The sequence below is a fragment of the Ovis canadensis genome, chromosome 4 (genome assembly GCF_042477335.2).
Source record: "Ovis canadensis isolate MfBH-ARS-UI-01 breed Bighorn chromosome 4, ARS-UI_OviCan_v2, whole genome shotgun sequence".
In the NCBI taxonomy this organism is placed as follows: Eukaryota; Metazoa; Chordata; class Mammalia; order Artiodactyla; family Bovidae; genus Ovis; species Ovis canadensis.
Genome location: NC_091248.1, coordinates 106133452 through 106155768, shown reverse-complemented (window position 1 = coordinate 106155768; position 22317 = coordinate 106133452). Strand labels below are relative to the sequence as shown.

At 39.0% G+C, this 22317-nt stretch overlaps 1 protein-coding gene across 2 annotated transcripts in view; it reads left to right on the top strand.

Annotated features, from left to right (window-relative positions):
- Positions 1 to 22317, top strand: part of GRM8 (glutamate metabotropic receptor 8) — an 883624-nt gene that overhangs the window by 436103 nt on the left and 425204 nt on the right. The window lies entirely within an intron of this gene.

Here is a 22317-nt window from a genome sequence, read left to right as displayed (position 1 = left end):
ATAAAGACAGTAAAGGGAAAAGAGACGAGTGGATATCATTAATTTGGTTTTGGAAATTTTAAGCTATCTTTACAGATAATGAGGTAGAAGTGCCATGGGCTGTTGAAAATGAGTTTAGAGCTGCACCATCCACTAAGACCATGTACGGTCATTGAAAACTTGATATGTGGCTGGTTCAAATTGAGATGTGCTTTGAGTATAAAATACACACTGAATGTTGAAAGCACAAAAGCTATAAAGTATTTTAAGAAGTTTTACATTATTCTTTGAAATGATAATATTTTGACATCAAAATATCTTGAAAGAGTTGACTCTACATGCTGATTCTAATTTCTCTTCCTTATTCTCTCCTGAATCTACACCCATTATAATGTCTACCTTTCAGCTGTCCTCATCAAGGTCACTAATAACTTCCAAGTTGCCAAATCCAGTGATCAGTTATCAGTTCTCCTCTTACTTGATGCTTAAAAGTACTTGATGCAGTTAATCATTCTTATCTCCCCTTGGCTTCCAAGACAACTCACATTCCTGGTCTACATTCTGTGCCCTTAGCTGTTCTCAGTGTCCTTGACTGGCCCATTTTTATTCCCAATATTAACCTGTTGGAATACTTCAGGGCCCATTCCTTAGAGTTCTTCAGTTGTGGGCATATATTTACTCATGTCTATGATCTCCAGCCAAAGACCACCTGAAACACACCTATAGTTCAACAAGTTGGGTTTGTTTGTTATTGGTAGAGCAAGAAGAACTTACAACACAGAGAAATGTGAGGAATTTTATTAAGATGACATTAGAAAGGATTTATTACAGGGTTTGGGATTTTGTTGGGTGACTTGTGGGAGGGTCTAAGAAATGATAAGTGTTTCCCTGGTGGCTCAGATTAGTAAAGAGTCTGCCTGCAATGTGGGAATCAATCCCTGGTTGGGAAGATCCCCTGGAGAAGGAAATGGCTACCCACTCCAGTATTCTAGCCTGGAAAATTTCATGGATGGAGGAGCTTGGCAGGATACAGTCCATGGCGTTGCAAAGAGTTGGAAATGACTGGGCAACTTCACACACAAGGAAGTGGTAGTTCACTCTGGATTGAGTGCTGTCAGACAATTCTGTGATTGAGGGTCTTAATAAACCTTATCCATAGTAGGTGAAGACTAAAGAAAGTCTATAGCTGTAATTAGTAAAGAAGCGATGTGCTTATATTAAACAGGATATTTGTGGGTTTTTTTTTTTGTGGTTTGAACAATGTTGATTTTTTTCTGTGTTCATGCATGAATATGGAATGGTCTTCGTCCTTTTTGATCCATCATGGTCACAGAGTGGCCTTGTCTGATGTCAGTGTTCTATATTACTTATGATCAACAAGTGAACCTCAAGACCTAAGTAATAGTACTAGGCTGGCTCCTGGAAATCAGGCGCTGCTTTTTCTTTCTTATTCACTGAGTAATCTCGTCTCATGACTAAAGTCCATCAATATGTTCAATATTCTAAAATTTTTTGCACAGTCCTTATAGCCACAAATTGGGATGATAGCCAGAAAGCTTTGTCTAGAAGGCGTTTTAACTGAGTGTATCTGAATCTGGGGTCTTGAGAGTCCCCTCCAAGTCTCCTTCTCAGAGTAGACTCTATCCTGGTTTAGACACCACCATACTTTGTAGTTGCTCAGACTCCAAACATTTCCTTTCTTTGACTCTTTCATAGCTTGTCTTTCTCTTATATCCCACATCTGATATTTGGCAAATCCAACTGTCAGTGATTGTAAAATGTACCAAGACTCTGACTGATTCTCACATCCCCAGGACTCCCTTTCTGTCCAAGTCACCATCATACCCCTCCTGGATTTTTTTGGAATAGCTCCTGACTGTTCTGTATGCATCTGACTTTTCTCCACTTCAGTCTGTTCTCAACTTGTCAGACAGAGTGATCCTGTTAGAAAGGAAGTCAGACCATGTCACTTATTGGTGGAAAGCTCTCCGCTAGCTTCCCATCTCATCCAGTGTAAACATCAGTGCTCTTTCTATGACGTATGTGATCCGGAACTTCTCCCTGACCTCATTTCCTGCTACAGTCATCTTTGCTCACTCTGCTTCACTGACTTCCTTGCTGTCCTTTGAATACACTAGAAAATCACCCATTTACTGTTCAGAGCCTTTGCCTGGACAGTGGTTTCCTCTGCCCTCCCGTTTCCTTTCTCTATATTACGCCTTCATTTCCCTCAGGGATTTACTCCCAAGTCATATTGGAGTGTGCCTTCCTGGCCTTTCTGTCTAAAATTAACCTCCCACACCTGCCATTTCTTCTCCACATTTCTTGTTTTTCCTCCTTAGCACTTTTTACTCTTTAACACATTTTCCTTACCTGTTTGTATTTGCTGTTTCTTTTCCCGCTGGAGTATAGCTTCCACAGGGGACAGGATTTCTGTTTGTTTTGTTGACTGCTGTATAAAGAGTGCTCAGTAAGAATTTGCTGTGTAAATGGTATATTGACAGGCTGGGGACAGTCGACGGTGGGGACATCTGGGGCCTCAGAGGAGGAGGCAGCCTGGAAGAGCAGGCTGGGTCACCCCTTGCCCCTGTATGGGCTGGAGGTATTGATGTGAAGTACTCCCAGGTGTGGTACTGTGAGTGGCACCACATCCTTTTTTCCAGTTTTATCCTTGTTTGCAGTTGGAAATATTCTCTAGGGTGTGCTCAGGCCAATGAAACCCTCTCCGTCTGAGACCCTCGCCCTGCCCTGTGGAGTGGCCCACTCTGGCCATTCCATGTCCTTGTTTCTGAGCATCACAGACCCTAGGCAGCCAGGCCTGGGATGATCCACAACCGCTTTTGAGATAGACATTGGTGCCTGGCATTTTGTTCTTTCTGTTTAAGATGTCATTAGTCAGAAATTTAGCTAGGGAAATGGCAGAGTATACAACTGGGAAGGAGGGGGAAGCTAAGACGGTAGTGTTTCTATCTGTAGTGTAAAGCGCAACAGATGGTAGGGGCAGGGTGGCATGGAGTAAGCACTACTCATATTTGTTTTCCCTATTAAACTATCCTAGTTCCTCATTAATAAAAAGGAGAAAATGAAAAGAGCTTACAGTAGTAGATTTATAGAACTGAAACAGAAAGATCAGGCCTTGATTTTGTACTAAATTGTGATATTTAGTAAACTGCTTCAGAGGTTTAAAAGTGTTTTGAGAGTGACTTCTTAGAAGAATTTTCAGTTGTTTGGTTTGCAAAATCCGGTGACATGTGGCTTATCCCTCATGCAGTCTGGGTTGCAAAACTAATTTTTGAACCAGGATATTTGTGCATTACAAAATTCTGTTTATTTATTTGTATATATTTATGTGTTTGTATATTTAAATTTATTAAAATTATGTAAACTCCACCCTGTTGAGTATTTTTAATTTTTCAGTTGACCCTAAGGATGATTGATCAACATTTTTAATTTAGTGCTGTTCAAATGACCTAATGTTGCTCCAAATAGTTTGAAAGGAAGCTGATCGACTTTGCTAATGTCTGTTTATTTTCAAAGTCAAGATGTCAGAGATGACAATTTTCTGACAGGTGGAATGTTTTATAAATTCGACCTGAAGCCTAAATTTTTGGAAAAGGACGAATCAACTGGTCTTAGAGCATGAAACAATCAGATCACTAGAGGCAGTGCAGGCTGGATTTGACATCACCTTTTCTCAGTTACCAATGTTTTGTTTGATCCACCTGTAATATGTAATAACAGATGATTTTTTTAAAACTCTTTGTTTCCTTTAGTGTGACAAATTTCTAGCTGCCTGATTTGCACTTAACTTTAAGAGGTCTTAGGTCACAGGAAGAAAAGAAAAGCCTCTGGTGGGTCAGGCTTATTGAGGCCCACCTTATAGAGACAGGTAGACAATTTCTGAGTTCACTTGTATATTTTTAGGACTCTTTTTGGACCTAGAAAAACTTATAAGGTGACCAGCCTCTTTCATTCATGATCCATCCTGCATAACCAATCTTTGACACAATGTTTACATGTAAATCAATAGATAAAGGAAAGAAGGAAGAAAACAGACAAGTCCTTCATTTACCTTTTGTGTCATTAAGGTTTTGCATGAAGGAGCTTCATATTGAGTTTGAGTTTTAATAGATTTCCAGAGCTTCCTTGAAAAATTCCTAAACCTAAAATGATAAACCCAGTTACCATCAGTTCAGTTCACTTCAGTTCAGTCTCTCAGTCAAGTCCGACTCTTTGCAACCCCATGAATCACAGCACGCCAGGCCACCCTGTCCATCACCAACTCCAGGAGTTTACCCAAACTCATGTCCATCGAGTCGGTGATGTCATCCAGCCATCTCATCCTCTGTCATCCCCTTCTCCTCCTGCCCTCAGTCCCTCCCAGCACCAGGGTCTTTTCCGATGAATCAACCCTTCGCATGAGGTGGCCAAAGTACTGGAGTTTCAGTTTCAGCATCAGTCCTTCCAATGAACACCAAGGACTGGTTTCCTTTAGGATGGACTGGTTGCATCTTCTTGCAGTCGATTGGAATGACAAGAGTCTTCAACACCACAGTTCAAAAGCATCAATTCTTCGGCGCTCAGCTTTCTTCATAGTCTAACTCTCACATCCATACATGACCACTGGAAAAACCATAGCCTTGACTAGACGGACCTTGTTGGGAAAGTAATATCTCTGCTTTTTAATATGCTATCTAGTTTGGTCATAACTTTCCTTCCAAGGAGTAAGCGTTTGTTAATTTCATGGCTGCAGTCACCATCTGCAGTGATTTTGGAGCCCCCCAAAATAAAGCCTGACACTGTTTCCAACGTTTCCCCATCTATTTCCCATGAAGTGATGGGACCGGATGCCATGATCTTAGTTTTCTGAAAGTCGAGCTTTAAGCCAACATTTTCACTCTCCTCTTTCACTTTCAACAAGAGGCTTCTTAGTTCCTTTTCACTTTCCGACATAAGGGTGGTGTCATCTGCATATCTGAGGTTATTGATATTTCTCCCAGCAATCTTGATTCCAGCTTGTGCTTCTTCCAGCCCAGCGTTTCTCATGATGTACTCTGCATAGAAGTTAAATAAGCAGGGTGGCAATATACAGCCTTGACGTACTCCTTTTCCTATTTGGAAACAGTCTGTTGTTCCATGTCCAGTTCTAACTGTTGCTTCCTGGTGTGCATATAGGTTTCTCAAGAGGCAGGTCAGGTGGTCTGGTATTCCCATCTCTTTCAGATTTTTCTACAGTTTATTGTGATCCACACAGTCAAAGGCTTTGGCATAGTCAATAAAGCAGAAATAGATGTTTCTCTGGAACTCTCTTGCTTTTTCGATGATCCAGCAAATGTTAGCAATTTGACCTCAGGTTCCTCTGCCTTTTCTAAAACCAGCTTGAACATCTGGAAGTTTATGGTTCACGTATTGCTAAAGTCTGCTTGGAGAATTTTGAGCATTCCTTTACTAGCGTGTGAGATGAGTGTGATTGTGTGGTAGTTTGAGCATTCTTTGGCATTGCTTTTCTTTGGGATTGGAATGAAAACTGACCTTTTCCAGTCCTGTGGCCACTGCTGAGTTTTTCAAATTTGCTGGCATATTGAGTGCAGCACTTTCACAGCATCATCTTTCAGGATTTGGAATACCTCAACTGAAATTCCGTCACCTCCACTAGGTTTTTTCGTAGTGATGCTTTCTAAGGCCCACTTGACTTCACATTCCATGATATCTGGCTCTAGGTGAGTGATCACACCATCGTGATTATCTGAGTCATGAAGCTCTTTTTTGTACAGTTCTGTGTATTCTTGCCACCTCTTCTTAATATCTTCTGCTTCTGGTAGGTCCATACCATTTCTGTCCTTTATCAAGCCCATCTTTGCATGAAATGTTCCCTTGGCGTCTCTAATTTTTTTAAAGAGATCTCTAGTCTTTCCCATTCTGTTGTTTTCCTGTATTTCTTTGTTGTTTTCCTATAATTTCTCCTGTATTTCCTGATCACTGAGGAAGACTTTCTTATCTCTCCTTGCTATTCTTTGGAACCCTGCATTCAAATGGGAATATCCATTACCATAGTTTGCCATAATTCCTGGTTCCACATTAATATTGGGTTGGCTAAAAAGTTCATCTGGGTTTTCCATAACATGTTGCAGAAAAACCCTGAATGAACTTTTTGGCCAACCCAATATCTATATGACTTGGATAAATTGCTGATCTTCCTGAACCAAATTATCCATACAGTATTCAAGATTTTTATGAAGAAGATTTTATATATATACACACATACACACACACACACACACACACACACACACATATATATATATATATATATATAATGCACATATTTAAATGTTATATAGTTCTGGGCATAGAATAGGAGATACAGTTAATAATTATTATAGTCTTTTTTTTTTTCTTAGGAGGATCAGTAGAAGCAGTCATGCTTATATACACTTCCCCACACCCCTGCATCCACTCCTCCATTGTCTTCCATCCCCCTCTCTATAGAACTCTGAGGACCTCACTCTCATCATAAACCTCTCTTCAGCAGATGCCTGCTTTTACATGACATTTTGAAATGTTCTACATGAGAACAGATACTTTCCTAGTGATCAGTTAGCAGGAATAAAGCAGTGGTAGCTAACAGGTAATGATGTGGTTCTCAAACCTTAATAGAGTAACCTGGATTATATTAAAGCCAGTTCTCAGGTAATTAAAGATGGATAGTTCCTAGAAAACCTCCATGCTCCTGTCACTGAGTGACCTATCACTATTCTCTGTCCACGGCCCAGCAGGGAGGCGAGAAGTGGTAATGGCGTGGGTTCTATTCTCAGGCCAATTTGGGTGCAAAGTTTCTAACCCACTTACTAGTTGTCATAGGTAAGTGTGATAGACTGAATTGTGTCTCCCCCACCTTGTTCATCTGTTGAAGTCTTAATCCTCATCATGACTTTTAGGAGAAACTTAAGGTTAAATGAGATCATAAGAGTAGGATCTAATTTGATAGGGTTGGTGGTTTTGTAAGAAGAGGAAGAGAGAGCTTTCTTTCTCTCCAAGCACGTGGAGGAAAGGCCCCACGCGCACACAGCATGATGGAAGCTATCTGAATGCCAGGAAGACAGCCTCACCAGACCCCTACCCTGCTGACACCCTGACCTCAGCCCTCCAACCTCCAGAACTGTGACAAAATTAATTCCTGTTGTTTAGGGCACCCAATTTATAGTATTTCATTAAGGCAGTCTGAGCAGACTAATATAGGAGTGACTTAACCCTTTGCTTCTTCATCAGAATGGGGATCATGGTAATAACTGAATCACAAGATTATTGTGAGTAGTAAAAGAGATGATATACATAAGGGCTTGGAAATTTTAAAGAAAGGAACAAGAGTTTGAGCAACAATGTCATTGTCCAGATTTTTATATGATTGCAGAACAGATCTTGTTACATATATCTCATTCCATGTATCCTATGCATTAGAGTCTCCCAGAATGCTTGTTAAAAATACAGGTTCTGGACTCCACATTGGACCTAAATAATCTGAACCTCTCTGATGCAGCCCAAGAATCCAGAAGTTCAGGTGATCTGTACATTTAAATTTAGGAGTGCTACCTCAAAGGAATGGTATGCCAATCTGTCTCAAAATGTTGTTCTACAAATGTTTACTGCCAGGAATTCTGATTAAAGGAATTTATGTCAGTAGATGCCAATCGACAAGGAGAAGATGAATAGAAGTCTTATTCTGAAGGCTGCTATCAGAGTCTGCCTTGGCTATTGTTAACCAGCACATGAATCTTTCAGATTTACCACAAAGGACAGTGGATGAATGCTGGGTCATAAAATTAATTAAGATAATATAACAAGATTATTAGGTAATTTTATAAATTGCTACCTATTTAAATATCACTTTTTGATCAGTAATAGATGGGAACATAGTGTGTTCAAGGAAATTAACTGAAGGAAGTTGCTGCTCGTATTTCTTTATTTGTGCTGTCTCTCAAATAAATAACTAGCAGGTAAAGTAGACTCTTTTGTAGACACATATAGCAGCTGAACTGAAGGAAAACATCAGTACTACTCTCTACCCCAGCTCACAGAAATATTGACTTCTTTTTTAGAGATACCAAGTCTCATCTAAATGATTAAATCTTTAAAAAGCATGCCAAGTACCCAGCAAATGGTAATTACAATGCCTAATCCTCCTCCTCACTTCTTCTTGCAAGACAATATTTACTCTGGGTTATGTTTTTGCCAGAACAATCATAGACCAGCTTTGGCTGGTGGGTGTTCAGCTGTATCTTTGCCATGCATGTTTGCAAGATGCTATGAAGACTCGACTGAAATTCAGCAGCTTTGTCAATGGTTAAAAATGTCTCACTAGGAATGTATTAGCATTTTTACTTGGATCTCAGTTTGATTTCTATTTTTATTCCAATTAATTTTAGCTCCCTTCTCTCTTCCTTCCTTTGCTAATGTACCCAATCTCGCAAGCCATATGTGATAGAGTTTTGTTATTTTATAGCCCTATTTAGTTTAAATAATGGATTTATTCCTTATATAGTTTCTACTATGTACCAGGCAATGTGCTAGCTACTGAAGTCTAGATCTGCCAAAATTGACATTAAGCAAAACAGGAAGGGGACCAATATTCCAAATAATACATGGAGCTCATTTGTTATGAACCTGATGGGATTAGATAAAGCATTATGTGTTATAACAATTATCTTCCTTTCTAATATACCTTCAAGTCTCCATATCATTATTGTCATCATTGAGCAACTGTATGTAAATTACATTCATTTATTCTTCTCTTCTAAGTGCCCCATACATTTTTTACAATTGTGCTTATTTTCTTTGGCTGCTATAAAACATTATTGCATACTTAGTGCCTTAAAACAACACAAATGCATCATCTTCCTGTTCTGGAGGTCGGTCAGAAGTCTGAAATGTGTCTCATTGGGCCAAAACCAAAGTGTCAGCAGAGCTGTCTTCCATTCTGGAGGCTTCAAGGGAGAATCTGTTTTCTTGCCTTTTCCAACTTCCTAGAATCTGCTTACATTCCTTGGCTTATGGCACCCTAGCTTCTTCAAAGCCAGCAGTGACCAATCAAGGCTTTCTTATGATGCTCTGTGTTATGGACTGAATATTTGTGTTGCCCTCAAATTCATTTGTTGAAGTCCTAGCCACCAGTGTGACTGTATTTGTAGAACTGGGCCTAAAGGGAAAGAATTAAAGGTTAAATGGGTTTACAAGGGTAGGGATTGGTCTAGTGGGATTAGTATCCTCCCCAGAAAAGACAGGGAGAGTAGCTCCCTCTTTTTCTCTCTCTATTTAAATGCATCAAGGAAAGGTGCTGTGAGCACACAGTGAGAAGGCATCTATCTACAACCCAGAGGAGGGCTCTCACCAGACACCAGCTCTGCTGGCACCTTGATCTTGAACTTCCAGCCTCCAGAACTGTGGGAAGTAAGTTTCTGTTGTTTAAGCTACCCAGTCTGTGATCTTCTGTTACAGCAGCTGGAGCAGACCGATACACCATGTCTCTAGTTCTGGTTTTCCTGCATCTGTCCTCCCTGCTTAAGGACACCTGTAATTTTATTGAGTCCACCCAGATAACACTTTCCAGTGGCTCAGTGGGTAAAGAATCCACTTGCAGTGCAGGAGTTACAGGATATGCAAGTTCGATCCCTGGGTCGGGAACATCCCCTGGAGGAGGACATGGCAACCAACTGCAATATTCTTGCTTGGAGAATTCCGGTGAACAGAGGAGCCTGGCAGGCTACAGTTCGTGGGGTCACAAAGAGTTGGACACAACTGAAGCGACTGAGCATGCATAAATGCACCTAGATAAGCCAGGATAATCTCCTTTTAAATATTTAGCTGATTAGCCACTTAAATTCCATTTCCAACTTTAATTCCTCTGTGTAGCATAACGTTTTCATAGGTTCTCAGGAGTAGGATGTGGGGATTTATTTCTGTGGGGGCATTATTCTGCCTACTGCAATACATATTTTCTCTCTCTGCTTTCAGAGGTTAAGTGTTTTGTTTTTTCCTTTTATTACATTGCCTTGGGTGGGAGTGCTTCTTCTTTTCAGCAATTTGTGATTCAAAAGTCATTTGCTTCCATGATCCGATAAACAGATTATAAAGGCTAATAGTGAGTCTCAGTAACCTATATCCTCATAAACATCTTTTTGATGACCCTTATCCTCATTTATCCTGGTGTTCTTCCACGTCAGGTTGCCCTGTTCTCCTGGATCTGTTGCCGGGCCTTAGTAGCCTCCCTTTGCCACTTAGAATCTTTTGTTCTCTTCTGAGAGTATTCTTTTCTCTAGTTCATTTCACTATAGGCAAATAAACTACATTTAAAATTTTCCTCCAAATTCTTGTGGTCACTCTTTTTAGCAATAAATCACAAAAATGTTTAGTGGTTAAATAATTTGTTGATCATATTTAACTTTTTTTCTGTCAATATAGGCACACGAGCTTCCTTTTTTTTTTTTTTTAGTTTTTTTTGATAGTTTGATTTAATTTGATTTGCCTGAAATAACAAAAGCATTTCAAGCATCTTTCATTATGTCATTGATGTCCTGAATTAAACAATCTACTAAATTTTGAACAAAGGTTATTAGCAAATTTTCAAAAATTTTAAAAAACAGTTGTTTCAAAACTATTAAGTAGGAAATATATTTAAGAAACTAATTAAGACGGATGCCATAACTTCATTAGAACAAATGGATCAATTTTTTTTTTTAAAGAAAGCATTAGTGTTATCTATTTGGCTATCAGTATTAGCAATTTATCTACAATATTTAACAAAGTAAATTGTAGGCAAAAATTTAATACAGTTTCAATAGAAACACCACCCCCCTCCTTTTTTCCCCTGAAAATGCAGCAGTATTTGAAGAACTAATTTTATCTCTGCATCAGTTATAAGAAAGCGTCCCGTCTATGAACAGGAACAAAAAATGTATTTACAAACCTTGTAAACAAATCTGTACCATTTATAAACATAAATAATCGAAATTATTAATAGCCAACAGCAGAAATTAAAGCATCAGTTCAATGATCCAGGGCTCTCTGCTTGCTTGCCCAGCTTAACTCCTCCGTCTCTCACATCAAGGATTGAGATCAGGTAAGTTTTGCTAATATACTTGTTCAGGACCAATCTTAGGTTCTACTGATGATCCACAGATTGACTTATGCTGAGTTACTGTTTATCTCTCAGTTCACTTCTCCCAGCCCCTAAAAAGCACCTTAGTCTGGCAGAAAGCTTTGCTTTTTAAAAATTTTTAATAAATCTACATTCGTACAACTGTGTCTTCTGTTGAGCTTCCTTTTTGTATTAACTATCTTATTCATTCCTTCCAGAAACCATTCTTTTAAAGACCACTACTCATTTAAATTTTTTTGGTTGTGTCTAGTTTCCATTTTGTGTCCCTGGATCCACATTCCATTGAGTCATGATGTTTCTTTAGGCTCTTCTAGATGGTGGCGTTTTCTCAGACTTTCCTTGTTTTGGATTGCTGTTCAGTCGCTCAGTCATGTCCCACTCTTTGTGACCCCATGGACTGCAACACGCCAGGCTACCCTGTCCTTCACCATGCCCAGAGTTTGCTCAAACTCATGTCCATTGAGTTGGTGATGCCATCCAACCATCTCATCTTCTGTAGTCCCCTTCTCCTCCCTGTCTTCAGTCTTTCTCAGCATCAGGGTCTTTTCCAATGAGTCACCTTTTGGTATCAGGTGGCCAAAATATGGGATCTTCAACTTCAGCATCAGTCCTTCCAATGAATATTGAGGATTGATTTCCTTTAGGATTGACTGTTTGATTTCCTTGCTGTCCAAGACACTCTCAAGAGTCTTCCCTAGCACCACAAATAGAAGACATCAATTCTTTGGTGCTCAGCCTTTTTTATTGTCCAGCTCTCACATCTGTACATGACTGCTGAAGAAACCATAGCTCTGAGTATACGAACCTTTGTAGGCAAAGTAATGTCTCTGCTTTTTAATACACTTTCTAGGTTTGCCATAGTTTTGGATGACATTGACAATTTGATTAGTAATGGTGAAGATACTTTGTAGAGGGTTCTTCAGTTTTAGATTGCCTGATGTTTTCTCATGATTAGACTAGGGTAATGGGCTTTTGAGAAGTCTATTAAGGGTGCATGCCAGCTTATCAAGATGACTTATGACTGGATGTTAACTGTGAGGAGCTCACTGAAGTTGTGTTTGTCAGGGTTCTCCATAGTAAATGAGTAAAGTTCTATTTCCTGCTTTTCATACTGCACTGTTTGGGAGGAGTCACTTAAGGAATGGGCACCCAGGCACCACCTCTCTGAGGGCAGAGTGTCACAGAAAGCATTTGGAATTCTGTGCAGGGGATTCCCCCTCCCCAGACTTATTAATTCAGTCATTTATTTTTATAAGTGTTAACTCATGAACATTTATTTTATACTTTGGGTTATAGCCCAATACTACATTACAGATTTTGTTACTCAGATTGTTCATCTTTGGCCACAGAAATTTTTAAAGTTGGCCCTTTTGTCCCTTTGACATATCACCATCAGTTTGTTTTTTGAGCACTTTCTTGTTTTGTGGCCTAATAAGATATCCCAGGATTATCATGTATGTTTCCTGCTTATCACTAGAATCAGTCATTTCTCCAGGGATTTCTGGTTCTTTTCACTGAAGGGTGAAATTAGAAACCAAGATCTGGGTGCTAGCGTGTTGCTACTGGGGTCTTGTTAGTTCTAAACCCTTTCAGTAAGTGCACGGAGTTTGGAAATACATGGGTATATGCAAACCTATATACACACACATATCTATAATTATTTCTATATTTATCCATCGGCATTTCTATTAAACTGAATGTGAGTTCATACTGATGTCTCCAACTCTAATGCATCACCCCAAAGATCATTCTAGCCTCCTCCTCTTGCTTCTCTGTAACTGTCTACTCCCACAGTGGGCACCCGCTGTCTGTTATCCATTCAGAGCTGTTAACCTGTATCCCAGTGCTTTAGCAACTAGAATACAGTGCTTAGGCACAGTTTCTTTTGTCTTTAGTCCTTTCCAAAGTCACTTTGGTCAGCACCACTGATCGCCACTCCTTCAGGGGAGTTATATCATGTATTTGTAATACAATTAGATTCTCTTGTCACGGTCTGCATTCCATACTGGAATCCTCTGACCTTCTAACTTATTTTTAGAAACGTCATACCTTGAGGTTTACTCCTTGTGCTATGAAGTTCTACAGTTTTAGTGAGTAAATAGTGCCTTGTGTCTACAACCACAGTATCATACAGAAGAGCTTCACAGCCCTGAAAAGTCTCTATATTTGACCCATTTAACCTTTCCCTCTCCTCACTCTCCTGGCAATCAGTGATTTACTTCACCAGGTGTCATGTAGATTGAATCATACAGTATGTAGACTTTTCAGACCAGCTTCCTTCACTTAGCAATGTGCATTTGGATTCACCTATGTAGCTGTATGGATTAATTCATTACTTTTTATCACTGAGTAGTATTTCATTATATGGATGTATCACAGTTTATTTATTCCCTTTTAAAGGATGTCTTGGTTATGTCTAGCTTTTGGAGATTATGAATAAAGCTGCTATAAACATTTACTTACGTGTTTGTGTAGATAAGTTTTCAAATAATCTTGGTAATTCCAGCAGTTGATGAATCATTCAGTGAAATAATTAATAAAGCACAAAAATGTTTTCTGAAGTGACTATACCATTTTGAATTCCCAACCAGTCATGAATGAGAGGTTTTGTTGCTTTACTTTCTTTCCAGCTAGGTATTTTTGTTTTAGTCATTCTGATTGGTGTGTAATAGTATCTCATTGCTGTCTGCTTAGCTGTATCTGGAAAATGTGCTAAGCAGCTATAAACGGTCAAAAGAAGAGAAAATAAAGAATGACAGTGGTGGTATATATGATTTTAATATAGATAATTATTTTGGGGATAATAAAATTTTCTATAATGTATCACTTATTTGACTTATTTTCCAGTTTGGGACTCAATGAGAGAATTACATTCTGAAAATGGGGTCTTCTTTAAATCATACTAATTTGGAAATTTTTGTGTTGTACATATATACATATGTCTTCATTTTTCTCTGTCTATCTACAAGTCCAACTCCAGTTAGTGAAGTTGCTCAGTCATGTCCGACTCTTTGCGACCCCATGAACTGTAGTCTACCAAGCTCCTCTGTCCATGGCATTTTCCAGGCAGTAGTACTGGAGGGGATTGCCATTTCCTTCTCCTAGTTGGGGAAAAAAAATAAAGCTTAGAGAGCTCAGTGGTTAGCTCTAGTGGATCAAAGATGGCTGTGTGTGCTTTGCTGCTTCTTGCATTAAGGAATGGAATCTGATTTAATTCCCCTTGAATTTAGTCTGGCTTTACTGACTTGATTGACCAACACATGCAGTGAATGTCACATGCAGAAGTGACATTCCAGGACCTCCAAGGCTAAGTCAGAAAAAAACCTTATACCTTCTGTCCAGGACTCTTTTAGAACATTTTCTCTGGGAACCCTAGACTGCTAAGGTCCATGACTACTCTGAGACTGCCATATTTCAGAGGCCACATGGAGGTGCTACAATCAACTGTAGCTTCTAGCCATTCCCACCAGATTCCAGAAATGTTGTGAAGCTGGCTTGAACTCTCTGGAGCAGCCCAGTCACCAGCTGAATGCCATCAACAGTGGCTTCTGTCCATGCCTGTGGCCAAGAAGAATTACTCAGAAAGATTCTTATTGAATCCTTGATCCCTCAAATTATGATGAGTGATAAAATGGTTGTTGTCATAAAAGATGACCGAACGAGTACCCAGTGTTTTTCTAGATCTGAAAGCAAATCCCACAGTACGTGGTAAGGCTCATTCTATGAGATTTTACAGAGGACACAATGCTGAGGCATGCATTATTATATTATCAAAAATAAAGGATTGCATTTTCAGGCCCTGCCAGTACCTTTAATCTTCACACAAACACAGCTACTTACACAAAATGAAATGTATCTTCTTTATTAAATTTTCAGATCTTTCCTCTGATAAGAGCTAGAGTTATCTAACACATATTAATTGTAAAAACAGAAGCTGTAATCTCATCTGTGACATAAAATTAGTATATACTTTTCACTACTGAAATGAAAGTTTGATGAAAATTGTAATCTTCCTTTCAAAAGTGAGTTCCTTTTCATTTATATTAAAAATACACACAAAGTTCATTTTTTTTTCCTCTGTGGAAATGTGCATTAGCAAGTCATGCTATGATGTGGAATTTGGAAAAGTTTCACAATGAAAAACCATATGGCCACAAATTTATTTTAAAATAAAGAAACTCAAAATCATAGATAGTAACACAACATGAGTGTCTCCTTGGGTTATCTGGTTACAATGACAGGTTGTAATGAACAAGAAAAAATACTCTTAAAAATAGCATTAAATTCTCCTCCAAGAAAAGATGAAAATACTGCATCATTAAAGTGTTAAAAAATTAGATATTGTAAAAGGCACTTATAAGATACTTTACTACAAGAGGAAAGAAAAATAATGGGATCCAGTTAGTTTTTAATGAAAGGCAATAGAATGAAGCCTAGTTAATTACACTAACTTGAATTGTGGATGACCTGCAGTTTACCTTTCTGTTCTGGGAAACGAAGATATTTGCTTAGAAAATATTATAGTGTAAATAAGATTGCATTAAAATGCTTAACCAACTTAAGGTTAAGGGAAACTGTTTTCGAAAGCAGATGCTAATTCACAAAAATAACATATTTTGATTTCTTCTTGGGCTTGAATTCCATCAAAGTAGATCCCAGATGGATGCCTGATGGGTTGATATAGTTTGATTTATTATATATGGTAGAGAAGACTAAAATTGCATTTAAAAAAATGTACTATCACTCATACAGATATTTCCATGTGTCAGACTTAATGAAGTAGTTGGTAGCTGTAGAAAGCTCAATATTGGCCTGATTGTCTGACATAAGAACTGGAAGAATAAGTATGTACATTAAGCAAAGGGGTATTTCTGGATTCTTATGCATAGGATAGGAAATGGTTCATGAGAAAGTGATCCTGTGTATCATTCAGTTAAGAACAACTTGAGCTTTTTGATGAGGTTATTTGACTTCTGGGACCATTTCAGGTGAACTGGAACAGTGTTGGTAACAGAGTCACTCCTTAGTCCTTAGCCGAACTATGAAATGGGTTGAGTGTATTTTCAGGCCAATTAGTTTTCCCAGTGGTTCTCTCCTACTCACCTATCAGGGAATCTATTATCTCTCTGATTCCCAGCTCACCCTTATATCCTCCAAAATTTGTAATTCTCCATATCGGATTTTGTCAGCTAATGGAAAAATCATGCCAAAGTGCAAATGTCCTCAAGGTTTTCGTTCTTTAGCTGTAATTGCATCATCAAGAAGAGCTGACTACTTTAATATCTGGATTATTGAGTTAGATACACCCTGAATTTGAATCGCCATAATTCCTTTTACATTAACACTATGCGTTTTAATATTCACATGTGTGTAAATCACCTGAAACTCTTCTTAAAATGTGGATTCTTATTCAGTCATCTGTGTTGGGCCTGAGTGAGTCTGCATCTCCAAGTTCCTAGGTGATGCTGTGTATTAGTCCATGGACTATATTCTGAACAGCAAAAATCTAGATCCTGTTTCCTGCCTCTGTTTCTTCCACCATCAGTTAAAAATAATGTCTGCTGCTGCTGCTGAGTCGCTTCAGTCGTGTCTGACTCTGTGCAACCCCATAGATGAATGGCAGCCCATCAGGCTCCGCCGTCCCTGGGATTCTCCAGGCAAGAACACTGGAGTGGGTTGCCATTTCCTTCTCCAATGCATGAAAGGAAAAGTGAAAGTGAAGTTGCTCAGTCGTGTCCGACCCTCAGCGACCCCATGGACTGCAGCCTCTCAGGCTCCTCCGTCCATGGGATTTTCCAGTCAAGAGTACTAGAGTGGGTTGCCATTGCCTTCTCTGACCTCAATAATAATGTTTACCTCATAGGAGGTGAATACTGAACCTTCCCTGGTGGCTCAGTTGGTAAAGAATCTGCCAGCAATGCAGAAGACTGCCTGCAATGCAGGAGACCAGGTTTGATCCCTGGGTAGGGAAGATCCCTTGGAGAAGGAAATTGCAACCCACCCCACTATTCTTGCCTGGACAATCCCATGGACAGAAGAGCCTGGTGGGCTACAGTCCATGGGATTTTAAGAGTTGAACATGACTGAGCAACTAAACCACTACCACCATCTCCTGTGGTGCTATAGACATTGTATGAGTTTCTTTATATAAGGGGCCTCATGCAGTTCCTGTTCAAGAATCCTCCCATATATTGTGGTGGTGGTGATGGTATGATGATAAGAAGAGTTTCAATTATATGTTGGAGAATTTGAGCCTGAAGACTTTGCAAATAAGTTTTAGGTGTAGAGTCTTAGATACCAATATCTGTACTCAGCAGTAGCCAATCAAACCACCTGTACCCAGAGCTTTACCTGATGGGCCAATAAGCACCTCCAGTTGTTCCTTAGTTGTCCTCTGATAACTGTTCAGATCACAGAGGCTTCTGAGAGTTCATGTCTAGGCTCTGTGGTCCAGTCATCACAAGATGTGTACATGTGTGCTCAGTCGTATCTGACTCTTTGGGACCCCTGGACTGTAGCCTGCTAGGCTCCTCTGTTCATGGAATTTTCCAGGCAAGAATACTGGAAAATGTTGCCAGTTTCCTTCTCCAGGGGATTTTCCTGACCCAGGGATCGAACCCACATCTCTTGCATCTCCTGCATTGACCAGTGGATTCTTTCCCAGTTGAACCACTGGATAAGCCCTCATCACAAGGTTCAGTTCAGTTCAGTCTCTCAGTCGTGTCCGACTTTTTGCGACTCCATGAATTGCAGCATGCCAGGCCTCCCTGTCCATCAACAACTCCCAAAGTTCACTCAAACTCACATCCATCGAGTTGGTGATGCCATCCAGCCATCTCATCCTCTGTCGTCCCCTTCTCCTCCTGCCCCCAATCCCTCCCAGCATCAGAGTCTTTTCCAATGAGTCAACTCCCTGCATGAGGTGGCCAAAGTATTGGAGTTTCAGCTTTAGCATCAGTCCTTCCAAAGAGCACCCAGGACTGATCTCCTTTAGAATGGACTGGTTGGATCTCCTTGCAGTCCAAGGGACTTTCAAGAGTCTTCTCCAACACTACAGTTCAAAAGCATCAATTCTTCAGTGCTCAGCTTTCTTCACAGTCCAACTCTCACATCCATACATGACCACAGGAAAAACCATAGCCTTGACTAGATGGACCTTTGTTGGCAAAGTAATGTCTCTGCTTTTGAATATGCTATCTAGATTGTTCATAACTTTTCTTCCAAGGAGTAAGCATCTTTTAATTTCATGGCTGCAATTGCCATCTGCAGTGATTTTGGAGCCCCCCAAAAATAAAGTCACAAGATACTACTTTGAGTTAACATTTTCTCTTATAACCCACTTAAAAGCTTTAGATGCGGAATTTGGGGATTGGGGGAGACATGGGAGAGGGATTTTGTTTATAATTATCTGTAGGTCTGGAGGACTCAATATTTCAGGAAAGAGAATTCAAGTGCAACTTTATAATGCCTCTAAGCATTAATAAAATTGTACCTGGGAAATAGAAGTAAAGCATGATGTTCTTTGCACCCTTATCTCGAGGGTTCTCCAAGAACTTAAGATAGAATCATTTCCTTCCCCCTGGTAAGAGCTAGTCATTGGGGAAAGTAATGAACTATTTCTTTAATGTCTTTGGTTGCTTACATTACTCTGTAATGTCAGGAAACTCCACATTTAAGTGCAGAAAAAGGAGTTTCAGTACCTCGATGCTGAGCAAGCAGAGTAGAGAAACAAAAGAAGGAAGGTGATATTACCAGTACTTGACTGTGTCACTGGAGTCTTACTGTCCATGTGTTTTGGCTGATTTTTCAGGAAAACATTTTTTTTTCCCCTCTTGGGTCTTTTTTCTTCAGATGCTATTTCTAAAAGGTCACTTATTTGTCATATCACTACTACTGCATATTAAAATACAGAATTCATCAAATTAGACTAATCTGAAAAATACTCCCACAATTCACTCAGTATACATTTTTAATATTATTCTTAAGACTAACATGTTTAAGGGCACAGGTACTATTTATGATGGAGCATCTATCAAAATTTTCACCTCAGTAGCAACTGTTATCTTTCATAATACATTTGAAATAGCCTTCATGGTCCCTTTAACTGTAGAAGGATATGGCTTCCGTCTTGGATTTTTTTTTTAAGGGAAGCACTACAAGTCTGATTTTCTGCAGTACTGCTTGAAAGATGAAGATGTCAAGATGGATGACAGCTAATGAACTGAATGCTCAATAGTTCATCACCTTGGTTTTTCCTGAAACCATTTCTTGTCCTTGCTTGGTAAATTGAAATCACTTGATTTTGTTGCAATACGTGACAGGAGCCAAATCCCCCAAATATCCAGACAGGAGTAAATTCCTTCAGCATCACAAATCTTGTGCTGTCCAGGGCCGCTAGGCCAGTGGGTTAAGGTATAGAAAAGCAACCATGGCCTTGTTCCACCTGGGACTGGTAGGCTCCCTTCCTCCTGGTAAAAAGTTCTCTTGGACCATAGATCCTCTCTCTCATCTTCCCATTTGAAGAAGGAACAAGGTGAGAACTGTGCATAGATCAGTATAAATGAATCTCTACTCTTTTTTTTTATGAAACATTATTGTTTAAGGATAATAATAGAGAACAAAGTACAAACAATAAGTGTATACCTAGGTCATGTTCTCCAACCCAGATCTACAAAGAGAACATTCACAGCACCACAGAATCACTATTGCCTCCTGATAGCTGTGTCCTCCTTCTCTCCAGGGAAGACTGCCTACCTAAGACTTGTACTGCCATAGAATATTTTCTCAGTTTTTGAACTTTATGTAAAATCATACAGTATGTTTTCTTTTGTGTTTATTTCTTTGACTCCAAACTGTGTTGAGAGTCACTCATGATGTTGTTTATGGCAACATTTCATTCATTTTTATTATTATAGAGTATGCCTTTGGATGATCACATGACCATGCTATGACCCATTCAACTAATGGCAGAGATTTGAGTTTATTTCCAGTTCTTGACTATTACAAATACAATGGTGCAAATTATCATGATGATGACTTTTGGCAAAAGTATTTATTATGATTTTTGTGTGTTTTGTTTTTGGTCTTATATTTTTATTTTCTTAATGGTATGCTGTACTTCAAAGAGCCAAGTTACTCATCTTAGGTTTGACTCATCAACTTTTTTCTGTCCATGTAGTGCTCTTTCAGTCAGTCAGTTTCATTCAATCACTCAGTCATGTCTGACTCTTTGCAACCCCATGGACTGCAGCATGCCAACCTTTCCTGTCCTTCACCATCCCCCGGATTTTGGTCAAGCTCATATCCATTGAGTCAGTGAAGCCATCCAGTCATCTGATTCTCTGTCGTCTCCTTCTCCTCCTGCCTTCAATCTTTCTCAGCTTCAGGGTCTTTTCCAATGAGTCAGTTCTTCCCATCATGTAGCCAAAGTATTGGAGCTTCAGCTTCAGCATCAGTTCTTCCAATGAATATTCAGGACTGATTTCCTTTAGGATTGACTGGTTGGACCTCCTTGCCATCCAAGGGACTGTCAAGAGTCTTCTCCAACACCGCAATTCAAAGGCATCAATTATTCAGCATTCAGCTTTCTTTCCAACTCTCACATCCATACATGATTACTGGAAAAATCATAGCTTTGACTAGATGGGCCTTTGTCAGTAATGTCTCTGCTTTTTGATATGTTGACTAGATTGGTCATAGCTTTTCTTCCAAGCAGCAAGCATCTTTTAATTTCATGGCTGTAGACATAATCTGTAGTGATTTTGGAGCCCAAGAAAATAAAGTCTGTCCGTTTCCCCATCGTAAAGAGCCTCTTGATGAAACTGAAAGAGGAGAGTGAAACTGTTGGCTTAAAACTCAACATTCAAAGAACTAATAACATGGCATCTGGTCCCATCACTTTATGGCAAAATGATGAATCTCTACTCTTGAAAAAATAGCTCAGACAATAAGTCCACTCATTATTCATAAGTCATATCACTTTGGTATATAAAGTATACTTCTAGTTTTCATGTTCATTCAGAGGCATATTTGAATTATAAAGTGGCATTACCCTATATTGTTTTCTAACTATTTCTGCTGAAATAGTTCACATAAATAGAACAATGAAGTAATACCAATCAATTTTTTTTTATGTGGCATCTTGGCATAAACTATATTAAAGGAAATAATGTTAACTGAGATTTTGATATACCTAATGTGGCATCAACTGTAAGTATAAATTGTGAAGCATCATTGTTATTCATAATCTATGATATTCCTTGAACACCACACTTTATTAGCATTAAATGTGAGATCTTTTTGAATATGTATATAGAGTGATACAGAAACTAAATGAAGAATATAATGGGCAGTTAAATGGTTCTTTGGTTTATAATGTTGATGTCACAAAGATAATACCTTCAGTTTATTTTTTTTTCTTGTTGTTGGTCGTAGAAATTTTTTGTTTGTTTTTTTGTGTGTGTGTGTTTGTGTCTGTTATTTATTTATTTATTTATTTATTTATTTTAGTTGGAGTCTAATTAATTCACAATATTGTAGTGGTTTTTGCCATACATTGATATGAATCAGCCATGGTTTACATAATGGCACTTTCCAATTTGCAAAATGTTTTTGTAAATATAAAACAGATGAAGTATACAGAGGTTATGGAGTTGGGCACGTATTTATATATCAGAAACCTGATGCTCAGAAAGTTAGATGACTTGTCTGAAAAGTGAAAATGTTAGTCGCTCAGTGTGTCTGACTCTTTGTGACTCTATCGACTGTAACCCAGCAGGCTCCACTGTCCATGGAATTTTCTAGGCAAGAATACTGGAGTGGGTTGCCATTTCCTTCTCCAAGGGATCTTCCCAACCCAGGGATTGAACCTGGGTCTCCTAGTGTTGCAGGCAGAGTCTTTACCATCTGAGCTACCAGGGAAGCCCAGATGACCTGTCTAAAATAACATAATTAGTGTCAGAACCAGAGATTTCATCAATTTAACATCTGTATAGTCAAAGCTATGGTTTTTTCAGTAATCATGTACGGATGTGAAAGGTGAACTATAAGGGGGCTGAGTGCCGAAGATTGATGCTTTCCAATTGTGGTGCTGGAGAAGACTTTTGAGAGTCCCTTGGATGCAAGTAAATCAAACTATTCAATCCCAAAGGAAATCAACCCTGAATATTAATTGAAAGACTGATGCT